Raw genomic sequence first — 18,311 nt, forward strand, 5'->3', positions numbered from 1 at the left:
GGAGGGATACGGAACAGGATAGGGATAATCCTGTTCTCAGGTTTGTTACTTTCTAGGTGAAACCAGGTAGGTAAATTGCTGGCAAACCTGTGATTTACAGAGATAACTGACACAGTTTGCAATGGTAAAACAGTGCTTACTTAGCACGCGTTGCTTCAGGTACATGAATATGTGGCTGTTGTTTATTTTACAGGGTTCTTTTAGCTTACTGCCGGTAATCCTATAGCCAGGGCTAGCGTTTAGACTGCAAGAGGTTGAGTTCACTATAAGGTCTTTAAACGCAACTTAAGGTCGCGTACCTTATTCAGAGCGTTACTTTGCTTGTAATTAACTGGAAGATGTTGAGAACTATTCGCGTAGATTTTCTTGGTGAGTAGTACAATAGGTACTTGCCGCTTTCAGGGCGGGAAAATTGACTTAGTTAGAGTCCCACGGTGGGGAAGGAAATACGCAGAGGGCAGCGCCTGTGAGAGATAACAGAAAAAAACGGAATAATGTAGCTGCTATACTTAAAGATAATGTCAGGTTATACAGTACTTAGTTCCAAAGCAATTTCTTTAAAATGCAATTAAAGGTACTAAACAGTGTTTGGCATGTAAAACGCACTATACGTGGATAGTGAAAATCAGAACTATAACAGGGCTTAATACTTTATATGTTTCTAACAGTTCAAGGTATTCTTTACTACATGGGTTAGAGATTGAACACAAAGTAGCTGTAGCTATGTTGGTCAGGCATTAGTTACAACAACGGTCTACAACATCATAATGTAACTTAATATCAAGTTCTTAAAATATGCTGTTGAAATGTCAGTACATACCCAAGCTAGCGACTGGATCTAGGATACACAGCAGTATATGGGAAAATGGCGCCAAGAAACGGGTTTTAAATAACCTCGTATACGTCAATAATAGTGGGAGGGATACGGAACAGGATAGGGATAATCCTGTTCTCAGGTTTGTTACTTTCTAGGTGAAACCAGGTAGGTAAATTGCTGGCAAACCTGTGATTTACAGAGATAACTGACACAGTTTGCAATGGTAAAACAGTGCTTACTTAGCACTTTGCTTCAGGTACATGAATATGTGGCTGTTGTTTATTTTACAGGGTTCTTTTAGCTTACTGCCGGTAATCCTATAGCCAGGGCTAGCGTTTAGACTGCAAGAGGTTGAGTTCACTATAAGGTCTTTAAACGCAACTTAAGGTCGTACCTTATTCAGAGCGTTACTTTGCTTGTAATTAACTGGAAGATGTTGAGAACTATTCGCGTAGATTTTCTTGGTGAGTAGTACAATAGGTACTTGCCGCTTTCAGGGCGGGAAAATTGACTTAGTTAGAGTCCCACGGTGGGGAAGGAAATACGCAGAGGGCAGCGCCTGTGAGAGATAACAGAAAAAAACGGAATAATGTAGCTGCTATACTTAAAGATAATGTCAGGTTATACAGTACTTAGTTCCAAAGCAATTTCTTTAAAATGCAATTAAAGGTACTAAACAGTGTTTGGCATGTAAAACGCACTATACGTGGATAGTGAAAATCAGAACTATAACAGGGCTTAATACTTTATATGTTTCTAACAGTTCAAGGTATTCTTTACTACATGGGTTAGAGATTGAACACAAAGTAGCTGTAGCTATGTTGGTCAGGCATTAGTTACAACAACGGTCTACAACATCATAATGTAACTTAATATCAAGTTCTTAAAATATGCTGTTGAAATGTCAGTACATACCCAAGCTAGCGACTGGATCTAGGATACACAGCAGTATATGGGAAAATGGCGCCAAGAAACGGGTTTTAAATAACCTCGTATACGTCAATAATAGTGGGAGGGATACGGAACAGGATAGGGATAATCCTGTTCTCAGGTTTGTTACTTTCTAGGTGAAACCAGGTAGGTAAATTGCTGGCAAACCTGTGATTTACAGAGATAACTGACACAGTTTGCAATGGTAAAACAGTGCTTACTTAGCAAGCGTTGCTTCAGGTACATGAATATGTGGCTGTTGTTTATTTTACAGGGTTCTTTTAGCTTACTGCCGGTAATCCTATAGCCAGGGCTAGCGTTTAGACTGCAAGAGGTTGAGTTCACTATAAGGTCTTTAAACGCAACTTAAGGTCGCGTACCTTATTCAGAGCGTTACTTTGCTTGTAATTAACTGGAAGATGTTGAGAACTATTCGCGTAGATTTTCTTGGTGAGTAGTACAATAGGTACTTGCCGCTTTCAGGGCGGGAAAATTGACTTAGTTAGAGTCCCACGGTGGGGAAGGAAATACGCAGAGGGCAGCGCCTGTGAGAGATAACAGAAAAAACGGAATAATGTAGCTGCTATACTTAAAGATAATGTCAGGTTATACAGTACTTAGTTCCAAAGCAATTTCTTTAAAATGCAATTAAAGGTACTAAACAGTGTTTGGCATGTAAAACGCACTATCGTGGATAGTGAAAATCAGAACTATAACAGGGCTTAATACTTTATATGTTTCTAACAGTTCAAGGTATTCTTTACTACATGGGTTAGAGATTGAACACAAAGTAGCTGTAGCTATGTTGGTCAGGCATTAGTTACAACAACGGTCTACAACATCATAATGTAACTTAATATCAAGTTCTTAAAATATGCTGTTGAAATGTCAGTACATACCCAAGCTAGCGACTGGATCTAGGATACACAGCAGTATATGGGAAAATGGCGCCAAGAAACGGGTTTTAAATAACCTCGTATACGTCAATAATAGTGGGAGGGATACGGAACAGGATAGGGATAATCCTGTTCTCAGGTTTGTTACTTTCTAGGTGAAACCAGGTAGGTAAATTGCTGGCAAACCTGTGATTTACAGAGATAACTGACACAGTTTGCAATGGTAAAACAGTGCTTACTTAATGCACTTTGCTTCAGGTACATGAATATGTGGCTGTTGTTTATTTTACAGGGTTCTTTTAGCTTACTGCCGGTAATCCTATAGCCAGGGCTAGCGTTTAGACTGCAAGAGGTTGAGTTCACTATAAGGTCTTTAAACGCAACTTAAGGTCGCGTACCTTATTCAGAGCGTTACTTTGCTTGTAATTAACTGGAAGATGTTGAGAACTATTCCCGTAGATTTTCTTGGTGAGTAGTACAATAGGTACTTGCCGCTTTCAGGGCGGGAAAATTGACTTAGTTAGAGTCCCACGGTGGGGAAGGAAATACGCAGAGGGCAGCGCCTGTGAGAGATAACAGAAAAAACGGAATAATGTAGCTGCTATACTTAAAGATAATGTCAGGTTATACAGTACTTAGTTCCAAAGCAATTTCTTTAAAATGCAATTAAAGGTACTAAACAGTGTTTGGCATGTAAAACGCACTATACGTGGATAGTGAAAATCAGAACTATAACAGGGCTTAATACTTTATATGTTTCTAACAGTTCAAGGTATTCTTTACTACATGGGTTAGAGATTGAACACAAAGTAGCTGTAGCTATGTTGGTCAGGCATTAGTTACAACAACGGTCTACAACATCATAATGTAACTTAATATCAAGTTCTTAAAATATGCTGTTGAAATGTCAGTACATACCCAAGCTAGCGACTGGATCTAGGATACACAGCAGTATATGGGAAAATGGCGCCAAGAAACGGGTTTTAAATAACCTCGTATACGTCAATAATAGTGGGAGGGATACGGAACAGGATAGGGATAATCCTGTTCTCAGGTTTGTTACTTTCTAGGTGAAACCAGGTAGGTAAATTGCTGGCAAACCTGTGATTTACAGAGATAACTGACACAGTTTGCAATGGTAAAACAGTGCTTACTTAGCACGCGTTGCTTCAGGTACATGAATATGTGGCTGTTGTTTATTTTACAGGGTTCTTTTAGCTTACTGCTGGTAATCCTATAGCCAGGGCTAGCGTTTAGACTGCAAGAGGTTGAGTTCACTATAAGGTCTTTAAACGCAACTTAAGGTCGCGTACCTTATTCAGAGCGTTACTTTGCTTGTAATTAACTGGAAGATGTTGAGAACTATTCCCGTAGATTTTCTTGGTGAGTAGTACAATAGGTACTTGCCGCTTTCAGGGCGGGAAAATTGACTTAGTTAGAGTCCCACGGTGGGGAAGGAAATACGCAGAGGGCAGCGCCTGTGAGAGATAACAGAAAAAACGGAATAATGTAGCTGCTATACTTAAAGATAATGTCAGGTTATACAGTACTTAGTTCCAAAGCAATTTCTTTAAAATGCAATTAAAGGTACTAAACAGTGTTTGGCATGTAAAACGCACTATCGTGGATAGTGAAAATCAGAACTATAACAGGGCTTAATACTTTATATGTTTCTAACAGTTCAAGGTATTCTTTACTACATGGGTTAGAGATTGAACACAAAGTAGCTGTAGCTATGTTGGTCAGGCATTAGTTACAACAACGGTCTACAACATCATAATGTAACTTAATATCAAGTTCTTAAAATATGCTGTTGAAATGTCAGTACATACCCAAGCTAGCGACTGGATCTAGGATACACAGCAGTATATGGGAAAATGGCGCCAAGAAACGGGTTTTAAATAACCTCGTATACGTCAATAATAGTGGGAGGGATACGGAACAGGATAGGGATAATCCTGTTCTCAGGTTTGTTACTTTCTAGGTGAAACCAGGTAGGTAAATTGCTGGCAAACCTGTGATTTACAGAGATAACTGACACAGTTTGCAATGGTAAAACAGTGCTTACTTAGCACGCGTTGCTTCAGGTACATGAATATGTGGCTGTTGTTTATTTTACAGGGTTCTTTTAGCTTACTGTCGGTAATCCTATAGCCAGGGCTAGCGTTTAGACTGCAAGAGGTTGAGTTCACTATAAGGTCTTTAAACGCAACTTAAGGTCGCGTACCTTATTCAGAGCGTTACTTTGCTTGTAATTAACTGGAAGATGTTGAGAACTATTCCGTAGATTTTCTTGGTGAGTAGTACAATAGGTACTTGCCGCTTTCAGGGCGGGAAAATTGACTTAGTTAGAGTCCCACGGTGGGGAAGGAAATACGCAGAGGGCAGCGCCTGTGAGAGATAACAGAAAAAACGGAATAATGTAGCTGCTATACTTAAAGATAATGTCAGGTTATACAGTACTTAGTTCCAAAGCAATTTCTTTAAAATGCAATTAAAGGTACTAAACAGTGTTTGGCATGTAAAACGCACTATACGTGGATAGTGAAAATCAGAACTATAACAGGGCTTAATACTTTATATGTTTCTAACAGTTCAAGGTATTCTTTACTACATGGGTTAGAGATTGAACACAAAGTAGCTGTAGCTATGTTGGTCAGGCATTAGTTACAACAACGGTCTACAACATCATAATGTAACTTAATATCAAGTTCTTAAAATATGCTGTTGAAATGTCAGTACATACCCAAGCTAGCGACTGGATCTAGGATACACAGCAGTATATGGGAAAATGGCGCCAAGAAACGGGTTTTAAATAACCTCGTGTCGGTCAATAATAGTGGGAGGGATACGGAACAGGATAGGGATAATCCTGTTCTCAGGTTTGTTACTTTCTAGGTGAAACCAGGTAGGTAAATTGCTGGCAAACCTGTGATTTACAGAGATAACTGACACAGTTTGCAATGGTAAAACAGTGCTTACTTAGCACGCGTTGCTTCAGGTACATGAATATGTGGCTGTTGTTTATTTTACAGGGTTCTTTTAGCTTACTGCCGGTAATCCTATAGCCAGGGCTAGCGTTTAGACTGCAAGAGGTTGAGTTCACTATAAGGTCTTTAAACGCAACTTAAGGTCGCGTACCTTATTCAGAGCGTTACTTTGCTTGTAATTAACTGGAAGATGTTGAGAACTATTCCCGTAGATTTTCTTGGTGAGTAGTACAATAGGTACTTGCCGCTTTCAGGGCGGGAAAATTGACTTAGTTAGAGTCCCACGGTGGGGAAGGAAATACGCAGAGGGCAGCGCCTGTGAGAGATAACAGAAAAAACGGAATAATGTAGCTGCTATACTTAAAGATAATGTCAGGTTATACAGTACTTAGTTCCAAAGCAATTTCTTTAAAATGCAATTAAAGGTACTAAACAGTGTTTGGCATGTAAAACGCACTATCGTGGATAGTGAAAATCAGAACTATAACAGGGCTTAATACTTTATATGTTTCTAACAGTTCAAGGTATTCTTTACTACATGGGTTAGAGATTGAACACAAAGTAGCTGTAGCTATGTTGGTCAGGCATTAGTTACAACAACGGTCTACAACATCATAATGTAACTTAATATCAAGTTCTTAAAATATGCTGTTGAAATGTCAGTACATACCCAAGCTAGCGACTGGATCTAGGATACACAGCAGTATATGGGAAAATGGCGCCAAGAAACGGGTTTTAAATAACCTCGTATACGTCAATAATAGTGGGAGGGATACGGAACAGGATAGGGATAATCCTGTTCTCAGGTTTGTTACTTTCTAGGTGAAACCAGGTAGGTAAATTGCTGGCAAACCTGTGATTTACAGAGATAACTGACACAGTTTGCAATGGTAAAACAGTGCTTACTTAGCACGCGTTGCTTCAGGTACATGAATATGTGGCTGTTGTTTATTTTACAGGGTTCTTTTAGCTTACTGCCGGTAATCCTATAGCCAGGGCTAGCGTTTAGACTGCAAGAGGTTGAGTTCACTATAAGGTCTTTAAACGCAACTTAAGGTCGCGTACCTTATTCAGAGCGTTACTTTGCTTGTAATTAACTGGAAGATGTTGAGAACTATTCGCGTAGATTTTCTTGGTGAGTAGTACAATAGGTACTTGCCGCTTTCAGGGCGGGAAAATTGACTTAGTTAGAGTCCCACGGTGGGGAAGGAAATACGCAGAGGGCAGCGCCTGTGAGAGATAACAGAAAAACGGAATAATGTAGCTGCTATACTTAAAGATAATGTCAGGTTATACAGTACTTAGTTCCAAAGCAATTTCTTTAAAATGCAATTAAAGGTACTAAACAGTGTTTGGCATGTAAAACGCACTATACGTGGATAGTGAAAATCAGAACTATAACAGGGCTTAATACTTTATATGTTTCTAACAGTTCAAGGTATTCTTTACTACATGGGTTAGAGATTGAACACAAAGTAGCTGTAGCTATGTTGGTCAGGCATTAGTTACAACAACGGTCTACAACATCATAATGTAACTTAATATCAAGTTCTTAAAATATGCTGTTGAAATGTCAGTACATACCCAAGCTAGCGACTGGATCTAGGATACACAGCAGTATATGGGAAAATGGCGCCAAGAAACGGGTTTTAAATAACCTCGTATCGTCAATAATAGTGGGAGGGATACGGAACAGGATAGGGATAATCCTGTTCTCAGGTTTGTTACTTTCTAGGTGAAACCAGGTAGGTAAATTGCTGGCAAACCTGTGATTTACAGAGATAACTGACACAGTTTGCAATGGTAAAACAGTGCTTACTTAGCACGCGTTGCTTCAGGTACATGAATATGTGGCTGTTGTTTATTTTACAGGGTTCTTTTAGCTTACTGCCGGTAATCCTATAGCCAGGGCTAGCGTTTAGACTGCAAGAGGTTGAGTTCACTATAAGGTCTTTAAACGCAACTTAAGGTCGCGTACCTTATTCAGAGCGTTACTTTGCTTGTAATTAACTGGAAGATGTTGAGAACTATTCGCGTAGATTTTCTTGGTGAGTAGTACAATAGGTACTTGCCGCTTTCAGGGCGGGAAAATTGACTTAGTTAGAGTCCCACGGTGGGGAAGGAAATACGCAGAGGGCAGCGCCTGTGAGAGATAAAATAAAAACGGGATAATGTAGCTGCTATACTTAAAGATAATGTCAGGTTATACAGTACTTAGTTCCAAAGCAATTTCTTTAAAATGCAATTAAAGGTACTAAACAGTGTTTGGCATGTAAAACGACTATCGTGGATAGTGAAAATCAGAACTATAACAGGGCTTAATACTTTATATGTTTCTAACAGTTCAAGGTATTCTTTACTACATGGGTTAGAGATTGAACACAAAGTAGCTGTAGCTATGTTGGTCAGGCATTAGTTACAACAACGGTCTACAACATCATAATGTAACTTAATATCAAGTTCTTAAAATATGCTGTTGAAATGTCAGTACATACCCAAGCTAGCGACTGGATCTAGGATACACAGCAGTATATGGGAAAATGGCGCCAAGAAACGGGTTTTAAATAACCTCGTATCGTCAATAATAGTGGGAGGGATACGGAACAGGATAGGGATAATCCTGTTCTCAGGTTTGTTACTTTCTAGGTGAAACCAGGTAGGTAAATTGCTGGCAAACCTGTGATTTACAGAGATAACTGACACAGTTTGCAATGGTAAAACAGTGCTTACTTAGCACGCGTTGCTTCAGGTACATGAATATGTGGCTGTTGTTTATTTTACAGGGTTCTTTTAGCTTACTGCCGGGTATCCCATAGCCCGGGCCAGCGTTTAGACCGCAAGAGGTTGAGTTCACTATAAGGTCTTTAAACGCAACTTAAGGTCGTACCTTATTCAGAGCGTTACTTTGCTTGTAATTAACTGGAAGATGTTGAGAACTATTCCGTAGATTTTCTTGGTGAGTAGTACAATAGGTACTTGCCGCTTTCAGGGCGGGAAATTGACTTAGTTAGAGTCCCACGGTGGGGAAGGAAATACGCAGAGGGCAGCGCCTGTGAGAGATAACAGAAAAAACGGAATAATGTAGCTGCTATACTTAAAGATAATGTCAGGTTATACAGTACTTAGTTCCAAAGCAATTTCTTTAAAATGCAATTAAAGGTACTAAACAGTGTTTGGCATGTAAAACGCACTATCGTGGATAGTGAAAATCAGAACTATAACAGGGCTTAATACTTTATATGTTTCTAACAGTTCAAGGTATTCTTTACTACATGGGTTAGAGATTGAACACAAAGTAGCTGTAGCTATGTTGGTCAGGCATTAGTTACAACAACGGTCTACAACATCATAATGTAACTTAATATCAAGTTCTTAAAATATGCTGTTGAAATGTCAGTACATACCCAAGCTAGCGACTGGATCTAGGATACACAGCAGTATATGGGAAAATGGCGCCAAGAAACGGGTTTTAAATAACCTCGTATACGTCAATAATAGTGGGAGGGATACGGAACAGGATAGGGATAATCCTGTTCTCAGGTTTGTTACTTTCTAGGTGAAACCAGGTAGGTAAATTGCTGGCAAACCTGTGATTTACAGAGATAACTGACACAGTTTGCAATGGTAAAACAGTGCTTACTTAGCACGCGTTGCTTCAGGTACATGAATATGTGGCTGTTGTTTATTTTACAGGGTTCTTTTAGCTTACTGCCGGTAATCCTATAGCCAGGGCTAGCGTTTAGACTGCAAGAGGTTGAGTTCACTATAAGGTCTTTAAACGCAACTTAAGGTCGCGTACCTTATTCAGAGCGTTACTTTGCTTGTAATTAACTGGAAGATGTTGAGAACTATTCCTGTAGATTTTCTTGGTGAGTAGTACAATAGGTACTTGCCGCTTTCAGGGCGGGAAAATTGACTTAGTTAGAGTCCCACGGTGGGGAAGGAAATACGCAGAGGGCAGCGCCTGTGAGAGATAACAGAAAAAACGGAATAATGTAGCTGCTATACTTAAAGATAATGTCAGGTTATACAGTACTTAGTTCCAAAGCAATTTCTTTAAAATGCAATTAAAGGTACTAAACAGTGTTTGGCATGTAAAACGCACTATCGTGGATAGTGAAAATCAGAACTATAACAGGGCTTAATACTTTATATGTTTCTAACAGTTCAAGGTATTCTTTACTACATGGGTTAGAGATTGAACACAAAGTAGCTGTAGCTATGTTGGTCAGGCATTAGTTACAACAACGGTCTACAACATCATAATGTAACTTAATATCAAGTTCTTAAAATATGCTGTTGAAATGTCAGTACATACCCAAGCTAGCGACTGGATCTAGGATACACAGCAGTATATGGGAAAATGGCGCCAAGAAACGGGTTTTAAATAACCTCGTATCGTCAATAATAGTGGGAGGGATACGGAACAGGATAGGGATAATCCTGTTCTCAGGTTTGTTACTTTCTAGGTGAAACCAGGTAGGTAAATTGCTGGCAAACCTGTGATTTACAGAGATAACTGACACAGTTTGCAATGGTAAAACAGTGCTTACTTAGCACGCGTTGCTTCAGGTACATGAATATGTGGCTGTTGTTTATTTTACAGGGTTCTTTTAGCTTACTGCCCGTAATCCTATAGCCAGGGCTAGCGTTTAGACTGCAAGAGGTTGAGTTCACTATAAGGTCTTTAAACGCAACTTAAGGTCGCGTACCTTATTCAGAGCGTTACTTTGCTTGTAATTAACTGGAAGATGTTGAGAACTATTCCGTAGATTTTCTTGGTGAGTAGTACAATAGGTACTTGCCGCTTTCAGGGCGGGAAAATTGACTTAGTTAGAGTCCCACGGTGGGGAAGGAAATACGCAGAGGGCAGCGCCTGTGAGAGATAACAGAAAAAACGGAATAATGTAGCTGCTATACTTAAAGATAATGTCAGGTTATACAGTACTTAGTTCCAAAGCAATTTCTTTAAAATGCAATTAAAGGTACTAAACAGTGTTTGGCATGTAAAACGCACAGTCGGTGGATAGTGAAAATCAGAACTATAACAGGGCTTAATACTTTATATGTTTCTAACAGTTCAAGGTATTCTTTACTACATGGGTTAGAGATTGAACACAAAGTAGCTGTAGCTATGTTGGTCAGGCATTAGTTACAACAACGGTCTACAACATCATAATGTAACTTAATATCAAGTTCTTAAAATATGCTGTTGAAATGTCAGTACATACCCAAGCTAGCGACTGGATCTAGGATACACAGCAGTATATGGGAAAATGGCGCCAAGAAACGGGTTTTAAATAACCTCGTATCGTCAATAATAGTGGGAGGGATACGGAACAGGATAGGGATAATCCTGTTCTCAGGTTTGTTACTTTCTAGGTGAAACCAGGTAGGTAAATTGCTGGCAAACCTGTGATTTACAGAGATAACTGACACAGTTTGCAATGGTAAAACAGTGCTTACTTAGCACGCGTTGCTTCAGGTACATGAATATGTGGCTGTTGTTTATTTTACAGGGTTCTTTTAGCTTACTGCCGGTAATCCTATAGCCAGGGCTAGCGTTTAGACTGCAAGAGGTTGAGTTCACTATAAGGTCTTTAAACGCAACTTAAGGTCGCCACCTTATTCAGAGCGTTACTTTGCTTGTAATTAACTGGAAGATGTTGAGAACTATTCGCGTAGATTTTCTTGGTGAGTAGTACAATAGGTACTTGCCGCTTTCAGGGCGGGAAATTGACTTAGTTAGAGTCCCACGGTGGGGAAGGAAATACGCAGAGGGCAGCGCCTGTGAGAGATAACAGAAAAAACGGAATAATGTAGCTGCTATACTTAAAGATAATGTCAGGTTATACAGTACTTAGTTCCAAAGCAATTTCTTTAAAATGCAATTAAAGGTACTAAACAGTGTTTGGCATGTAAAACGCACTATCGTGGATAGTGAAAATCAGAACTATAACAGGGCTTAATACTTTATATGTTTCTAACAGTTCAAGGTATTCTTTACTACATGGGTTAGAGATTGAACACAAAGTAGCTGTAGCTATGTTGGTCAGGCATTAGTTACAACAACGGTCTACAACATCATAATGTAACTTAATATCAAGTTCTTAAAATATGCTGTTGAAATGTCAGTACATACCCAAGCTAGCGACTGGATCTAGGATACACAGCAGTATATGGGAAAATGGCGCCAAGAAACGGGTTTTAAATAACCTCGTATACGTCAATAATAGTGGGAGGGATACGGAACAGGATAGGGATAATCCTGTTCTCAGGTTTGTTACTTTCTAGGTGAAACCAGGTAGGTAAATTGCTGGCAAACCTGTGATTTACAGAGATAACTGACACAGTTTGCAATGGTAAAACAGTGCTTACTTAGCACGCGTTGCTTCAGGTACATGAATATGTGGCTGTTGTTTATTTTACAGGGTTCTTTTAGCTTACTGCCGGTAATCCTATAGCCAGGGCTAGCGTTTAGACTGCAAGAGGTTGAGTTCACTATAAGGTCTTTAAACGCAACTTAAGGTCGCGTACCTTATTCAGAGCGTTACTTTGCTTGTAATTAACTGGAAGATGTTGAGAACTATTCCCGTAGATTTTCTTGGTGAGTAGTACAATAGGTACTTGCCGCTTTCAGGGCGGGAAATTGACTTAGAGTCCCACAGTAGGGAAAGAAATACGCAGAGGGCAGTGCCTGTGAGAGATAACAGAAAAACGGAATAATGTAGCTGCTATACTTAAAGATAATGTCAGGTTATACAGTACTTAGTTCCAAAGCAATTTCTTTAAAATGCAATTAAAGGTACTAAACAGTGTTTGGCATGTAAAACGCACTATACGTGGATAGTGAAAATCAGAACTATAACAGGGCTTAATACTTTATATGTTTCTAACAGTTCAAGGTATTCTTTACTACATGGGTTAGAGATTGAACACAAAGTAGCTGTAGCTATGTTGGTCAGGCATTAGTTACAACAACGGTCTACAACATCATAATGTAACTTAATATCAAGTTCTTAAAATATGCTGTTGAAATGTCAGTACATACCCAAGCTAGCGACTGGATCTAGGATACACAGCAGTATATGGGAAAATGGCGCCAAGAAACGGGTTTTAAATAACCTCGTATCGTCAATAATAGTGGGAGGGATACGGAACAGGATAGGGATAATCCTGTTCTCAGGTTTGTTACTTTCTAGGTGAAACCAGGTAGGTAAATTGCTGGCAAACCTGTGATTTACAGAGATAACTGACACAGTTTGCAATGGTAAAACAGTGCTTACTTAGCACGCGTTGCTTCAGGTACATGAATATGTGGCTGTTGTTTATTTTACAGGGTTCTTTTAGCTTACTGCCGGTAATCCTATAGCCAGGGCTAGCGTTTAGACTGCAAGAGGTTGAGTTCACTATAAGGTCTTTAAACGCAACTTAAGGTCGCGTACCTTATTCAGAGCGTTACTTTGCTTGTAATTAACTGGAAGATGTTGAGAACTATTCCGTAGATTTTCTTGGTGAGTAGTACAATAGGTACTTGCCGCTTTCAGGGCGGGAAAATTGACTTAGTTAGAGTCCCACGGTGGGGAAGGAAATACGCAGAGGGCAGCGCCTGTGAGAGATAACAGAAAAAACGGAATAATGTAGCTGCTATACTTAAAGATAATGTCAGGTTATACAGTACTTAGTTCCAAAGCAATTTCTTTAAAATGCAATTAAAGGTACTAAACAGTGTTTGGCATGTAAAACGCACTATACGTGGATAGTGAAAATCAGAACTATAACAGGGCTTAATACTTTATATGTTTCTAACAGTTCAAGGTATTCTTTACTACATGGGTTAGAGATTGAACACAAAGTAGCTGTAGCTATGTTGGTCAGGCATTAGTTACAACAACGGTCTACAACATCATAATGTAACTTAATATCAAGTTCTTAAAATATGCTGTTGAAATGTCAGTACATACCCAAGCTAGCGACTGGATCTAGGATACACAGCAGTATATGGGAAAATGGCGCCAAGAAACGGGTTTTAAATAACCTCGTATACGTCAATAATAGTGGGAGGGATACGGAACAGGATAGGGATAATCCTGTTCTCAGGTTTGTTACTTTCTAGGTGAAACCAGGTAGGTAAATTGCTGGCAAACCTGTGATTTACAGAGATAACTGACACAGTTTGCAATGGTAAAACAGTGCTTACTTAGCACGCGTTGCTTCAGGTACATGAATATGTGGCTGTTGTTTATTTTACAGGGTTCTTTTAGCTTACTGCCGGTAATCCTATAGCCAGGGCTAGCGTTTAGACTGCAAGAGGTTGAGTTCACTATAAGGTCTTTAAACGCAACTTAAGGTCGCGTACCTTATTCAGAGCGTTACTTTGCTTGTAATTAACTGGAAGATGTTGAGAACTATTCCCGTAGATTTTCTTGGTGAGTAGTACAATAGGTACTTGCCGCTTTCAGGGCGGGAAAATTGACTTAGTTAGAGTCCCACGGTGGGGAAGGAAATACGCAGAGGGCAGCGCCTGTGAGAGATAACAGAAAAAACGGAATAATGTAGCTGCTATACTTAAAGATAATGTCAGGTTATACAGTACTTAGTTCCAAAGCAATTTCTTTAAAATGCAATTAAAGGTACTAAACAGTGTTTGGCATGTAAAACGCACTATACGTGGATAGTGAAAATCAGAACTATAACAGGGCTTAATACTTTATATGTTTCTAACAGTTCAAGGTATTCTTTACTACATGGGTTAGAGATTGAACACAAAGTAGCTGTAGCTATGTTGGTCAGGCATTAGTTACAACAACGGTCTACAACATCATAATGTAACTTAATATCAAGTTCTTAAAATATGCTGTTGAAATGTCAGTACATACCCAAGCTAGCGACTGGATCTAGGATACACAGCAGTATATGGGAAAATGGCGCCAAGAAACGGGTTTTAAATAACCTCGTATACGTCAATAATAGTGGGAGGGATACGGAACAGGATAGGGATAATCCTGTTCTCAGGTTTGTTACTTTCTAGGTGAAACCAGGTAGGTAAATTGCTGGCAAACCTGTGATTTACAGAGATAACTGACACAGTTTGCAATGGTAAAACAGTGCTTACTTAGCACGCGTTGCTTCAGGTACATGAATATGTGGCTGTTGTTTATTTTACAGGGTTCTTTTAGCTTACTGCCGGTAATCCTATAGCCAGGGCTAGCGTTTAGACTGCAAGAGGTTGAGTTCACTATAAGGTCTTTAAACGCAACTTAAGGTCGCGTACCTTATTCAGAGCGTTACTTTGCTTGTAATTAACTGGAAGATGTTGAGAACTATTCGCGTAGATTTTCTTGGTGAGTAGTACAATAGGTACTTGCCGCTTTCAGGGCGGGAAAATTGACTTAGTTAGAGTCCCACGGTGGGGAAGGAAATACGCAGAGGGCAGCGCCTGTGAGAGATAAAATAAAAACGGGATAATGTAGCTGCTATACTTAAAGATAATGTCAGGTTATACAGTACTTAGTTCCAAAGCAATTTCTTTAAAATGCAATTAAAGGTACTAAACAGTGTTTGGCATGTAAAACGCACTATCGTGGATAGTGAAAATCAGAACTATAACAGGGCTTAATACTTTATATGTTTCTAACAGTTCAAGGTATTCTTTACTACATGGGTTAGAGATTGAACACAAAGTAGCTGTAGCTATGTTGGTCAGGCATTAGTTACAACAACGGTCTACAACATCATAATGTAACTTAATATCAAGTTCTTAAAATATGCTGTTGAAATGTCAGTACATACCCAAGCTAGCGACTGGATCTAGGATACACAGCAGTATATGGGAAAATGGCCAAGAAACGGGTTTTAAATAACCTCGTATACGTCAATAATAGTGGGAGGGATACGGAACAGGATAGGGATAATCCTGTTCTCAGGTTTGTTACTTTCTAGGTGAAACCAGGTAGGTAAATTGCTGGCAAACCTGTGATTTACAGAGATAACTGACACAGTTTGCAATGGTAAAACAGTGCTTACTTAGCATGCGTTGCTTCAGGTACATGAATATGTGGCTGTTGTTTATTTTACAGGGTTCTTTTAGCTTACTGCCGGTAATCCTATAGCCAGGGCTAGCGTTTAGACTGCAAGAGGTTGAGTTCACTATAAGGTCTTTAAACGCAACTTAAGGTCGCGTACCTTATTCAGAGCGTTACTTTGCTTGTAATTAACTGGAAGATGTTGAGAACTATTCCGTAGATTTTCTTGGTGAGTAGTACAATAGGTACTTGCCGCTTTCAGGGCGGGAAAATTGACTTAGTTAGAGTCCCACGGTGGGGAAGGAAATACGCAGAGGGCAGCGCCTGTGAGAGATAACAGAAAAAACGGAATAATGTAGCTGCTATACTTAAAGATAATGTCAGGTTATACAGTACTTAGTTCCAAAGCAATTTCTTTAAAATGCAATTAAAGGTACTAAACAGTGTTTGGCATGTAAAACGCACTATACGTGGATAGTGAAAATCAGAACTATAACAGGGCTTAATACTTTATATGTTTCTAACAGTTCAAGGTATTCTTTACTACATGGGTTAGAGATTGAACACAAAGTAGCTGTAGCTATGTTGGTCAGGCATTAGTTACAACAACGGTCTACAACATCATAATGTAACTTAATATCAAGTTCTTAAAATATGCTGTTGAAATGTCAGTACATACCCAAGCTAGCGACTGGATCTAGGATACACAGCAGTATATGGGAAAATGGCGCCAAGAAACGGGTTTTAAATAACCTCGTATCGTCAATAATAGTGGGAGGGATACGGAACAGGATAGGGATAATCCTGTTCTCAGGTTTGTTACTTTCTAGGTGAAACCAGGTAGGTAAATTGCTGGCAAACCTGTGATTTACAGAGATAACTGACACAGTTTGCAATGGTAAAACAGTGCTTACTTAGCACGCGTTGCTTCAGGTACATGAATATGTGGCTGTTGTTTATTTTACAGGGTTCTTTTAGCTTACTGCCGGTAATCCTATAGCCAGGGCTAGCGTTTAGACTGCAAGAGGTTGAGTTCACTATAAGGTCTTTAAACGCAACTTAAGGTCGCGTACCTTATTCAGAGCGTTACTTTGCTTGTAATTAACTGGAAGATGTTGAGAACTATTCCCGTAGATTTTCTTGGTGAGTAGTACAATAGGTACTTGCCGCTTTCAGGGCGGAAAATTGACTTAGTTAGAGTCCCACGGTGGGGAAGGAAATACGCAGAGGGCAGCGCCTGTGAGAGATAACAGAAAAAACGGAATAATGTAGCTGCTATACTTAAAGATAATGTCAGGTTATACAGTACTTAGTTCCAAAGCAATTTCTTTAAAATGCAATTAAAGGTACTAAACAGTGTTTGGCATGTAAAACGCACTATACGTGGATAGTGAAAATCAGAACTATAACAGGGCTTAATACTTTATATGTTTCTAACAGTTCAAGGTATTCTTTACTACATGGGTTAGAGATTGAACACAAAGTAGCTGTAGCTATGTTGGTCAGGCATTAGTTACAACAACGGTCTACAACATCATAATGTAACTTAATATCAAGTTCTTAAAATATGCTGTTGAAATGTCAGTACATACCCAAGCTAGCGACTGGATCTAGGATACACAGCAGTATATGGGAAAATGGCGCCAAGAAACGGGTTTTAAATAACCTCGTATACGTCAATAATAGTGGGAGGGATACGGAACAGGATAGGGATAATCCTGTTCTCAGGTTTGTTACTTTCTAGGTGAAACCAGGTAGGTAAATTGCTGGCAAACCTGTGATTTACAGAGATAACTGACACAGTTTGCAATGGTAAAACAGTGCTTACTTAGCACGCGTTGCTTCAGGTACATGAATATGTGGCTGTTGTTTATTTTACAGGGTTCTTTTAGCTTACTGCGGTAATCCTATAGCCAGGGCTAGCGTTTAGACTGCAAGAGGTTGAGTTCACTATAAGGTCTTTAAACGCAACTTAAGGTCGCGTACCTTATTCAGAGCGTTACTTTGCTTGTAATTAACTGGAAGATGTTGAGAACTATTCCCGTAGATTTTCTTGGTGAGTAGTACAATAGGTACTTGCCGCTTTCAGGGCGGGAAAATTGACTTAGTTAGAGTCCCACGGTGGGGAAGGAAATACGCAGAGGGCAGCGCCTGTGAGAGATAACAGAAAAAACGGAATAATGTAGCTGCTATACTTAAAGATAATGTCAGGTTATACAGTACTTAGTTCCAAAGCAATTTCTTTAAAATGCAATTAAAGGTACTAAACAGTGTTTGGCATGTAAAACGACTATCGTGGATAGTGAAAATCAGAACTATAACAGGGCTTAATACTTTATATGTTTCTAACAGTTCAAGGTATTCTTTACTACATGGGTTAGAGATTGAACACAAAGTAGCTGTAGCTATGTTGGTCAGGCATTAGTTACAACAACGGTCTACAACATCATAATGTAACTTAATATCAAGTTCTTAAAATATGCTGTTGAAATGTCAGTACATACCCAAGCTAGCGACTGGATCTAGGATACACAGCAGTATATGGGAAAATGGCGCCAAGAAACGGGTTTTAAATAACCTCGTATACGTCAATAATAGTGGGAGGGATACGGAACAGGATAGGGATAATCCTGTTCTCAGGTTTGTTACTTTA

General features: G+C 39.3%; 4 long non-coding RNA genes across 4 annotated transcripts in view; all 4 read right to left on the bottom strand.

Annotated features, from left to right (window-relative positions):
- Positions 1–2,192: 2,192 nt before the first annotated feature.
- Positions 2,193–4,926, bottom strand: LOC122798891. The gene is made up of 4 exons (XR_006364330.1): positions 4,871–4,926; positions 3,957–4,121; positions 3,042–3,206; positions 2,193–2,292 (listed from the first exon to the last, which is right to left on the bottom strand). It is a non-coding gene; the product is annotated as an uncharacterized LOC122798891 (long non-coding RNA).
- A 4-nt stretch (positions 4,927–4,930) lies between these two features.
- LOC122798892 lies at positions 4,931–6,748 on the bottom strand. The gene is made up of 3 exons (XR_006364331.1): positions 6,699–6,748; positions 5,785–5,949; positions 4,931–5,034 (listed from the first exon to the last, which is right to left on the bottom strand). It is a non-coding gene; the product is annotated as an uncharacterized LOC122798892 (long non-coding RNA).
- A 6,392-nt stretch (positions 6,749–13,140) lies between these two features.
- LOC122798893 lies at positions 13,141–14,957 on the bottom strand. Its single transcript, XR_006364332.1, has 3 exons — positions 14,908–14,957; positions 13,993–14,157; positions 13,141–13,242 (listed from the first exon to the last, which is right to left on the bottom strand). It is a non-coding gene; the product is annotated as an uncharacterized LOC122798893 (long non-coding RNA).
- Positions 14,958–16,837: 1,880 nt separating this feature from the next.
- The window catches only part of LOC122798895, a 2,814-nt gene continuing 1,340 nt past the window's right edge, over positions 16,838–18,311 (bottom strand). Inside the window, exons 2-3 of the long non-coding RNA XR_006364333.1 lie at positions 17,645–17,809; positions 16,838–16,895 (exon numbers count right to left, since the gene is read on the bottom strand). This is a non-coding gene — a long non-coding RNA (uncharacterized LOC122798895). The remainder of the gene's footprint in view (positions 16,896–17,644; positions 17,810–18,311) is intronic.

Source organism: Protopterus annectens, chromosome 3.part1 (genome assembly GCF_019279795.1).
Source record: "Protopterus annectens isolate FY-2018-M chromosome 3.part1, PAN1.0, whole genome shotgun sequence".
NCBI classification, from domain to species: domain Eukaryota; kingdom Metazoa; phylum Chordata; order Ceratodontiformes; family Protopteridae; genus Protopterus; species Protopterus annectens.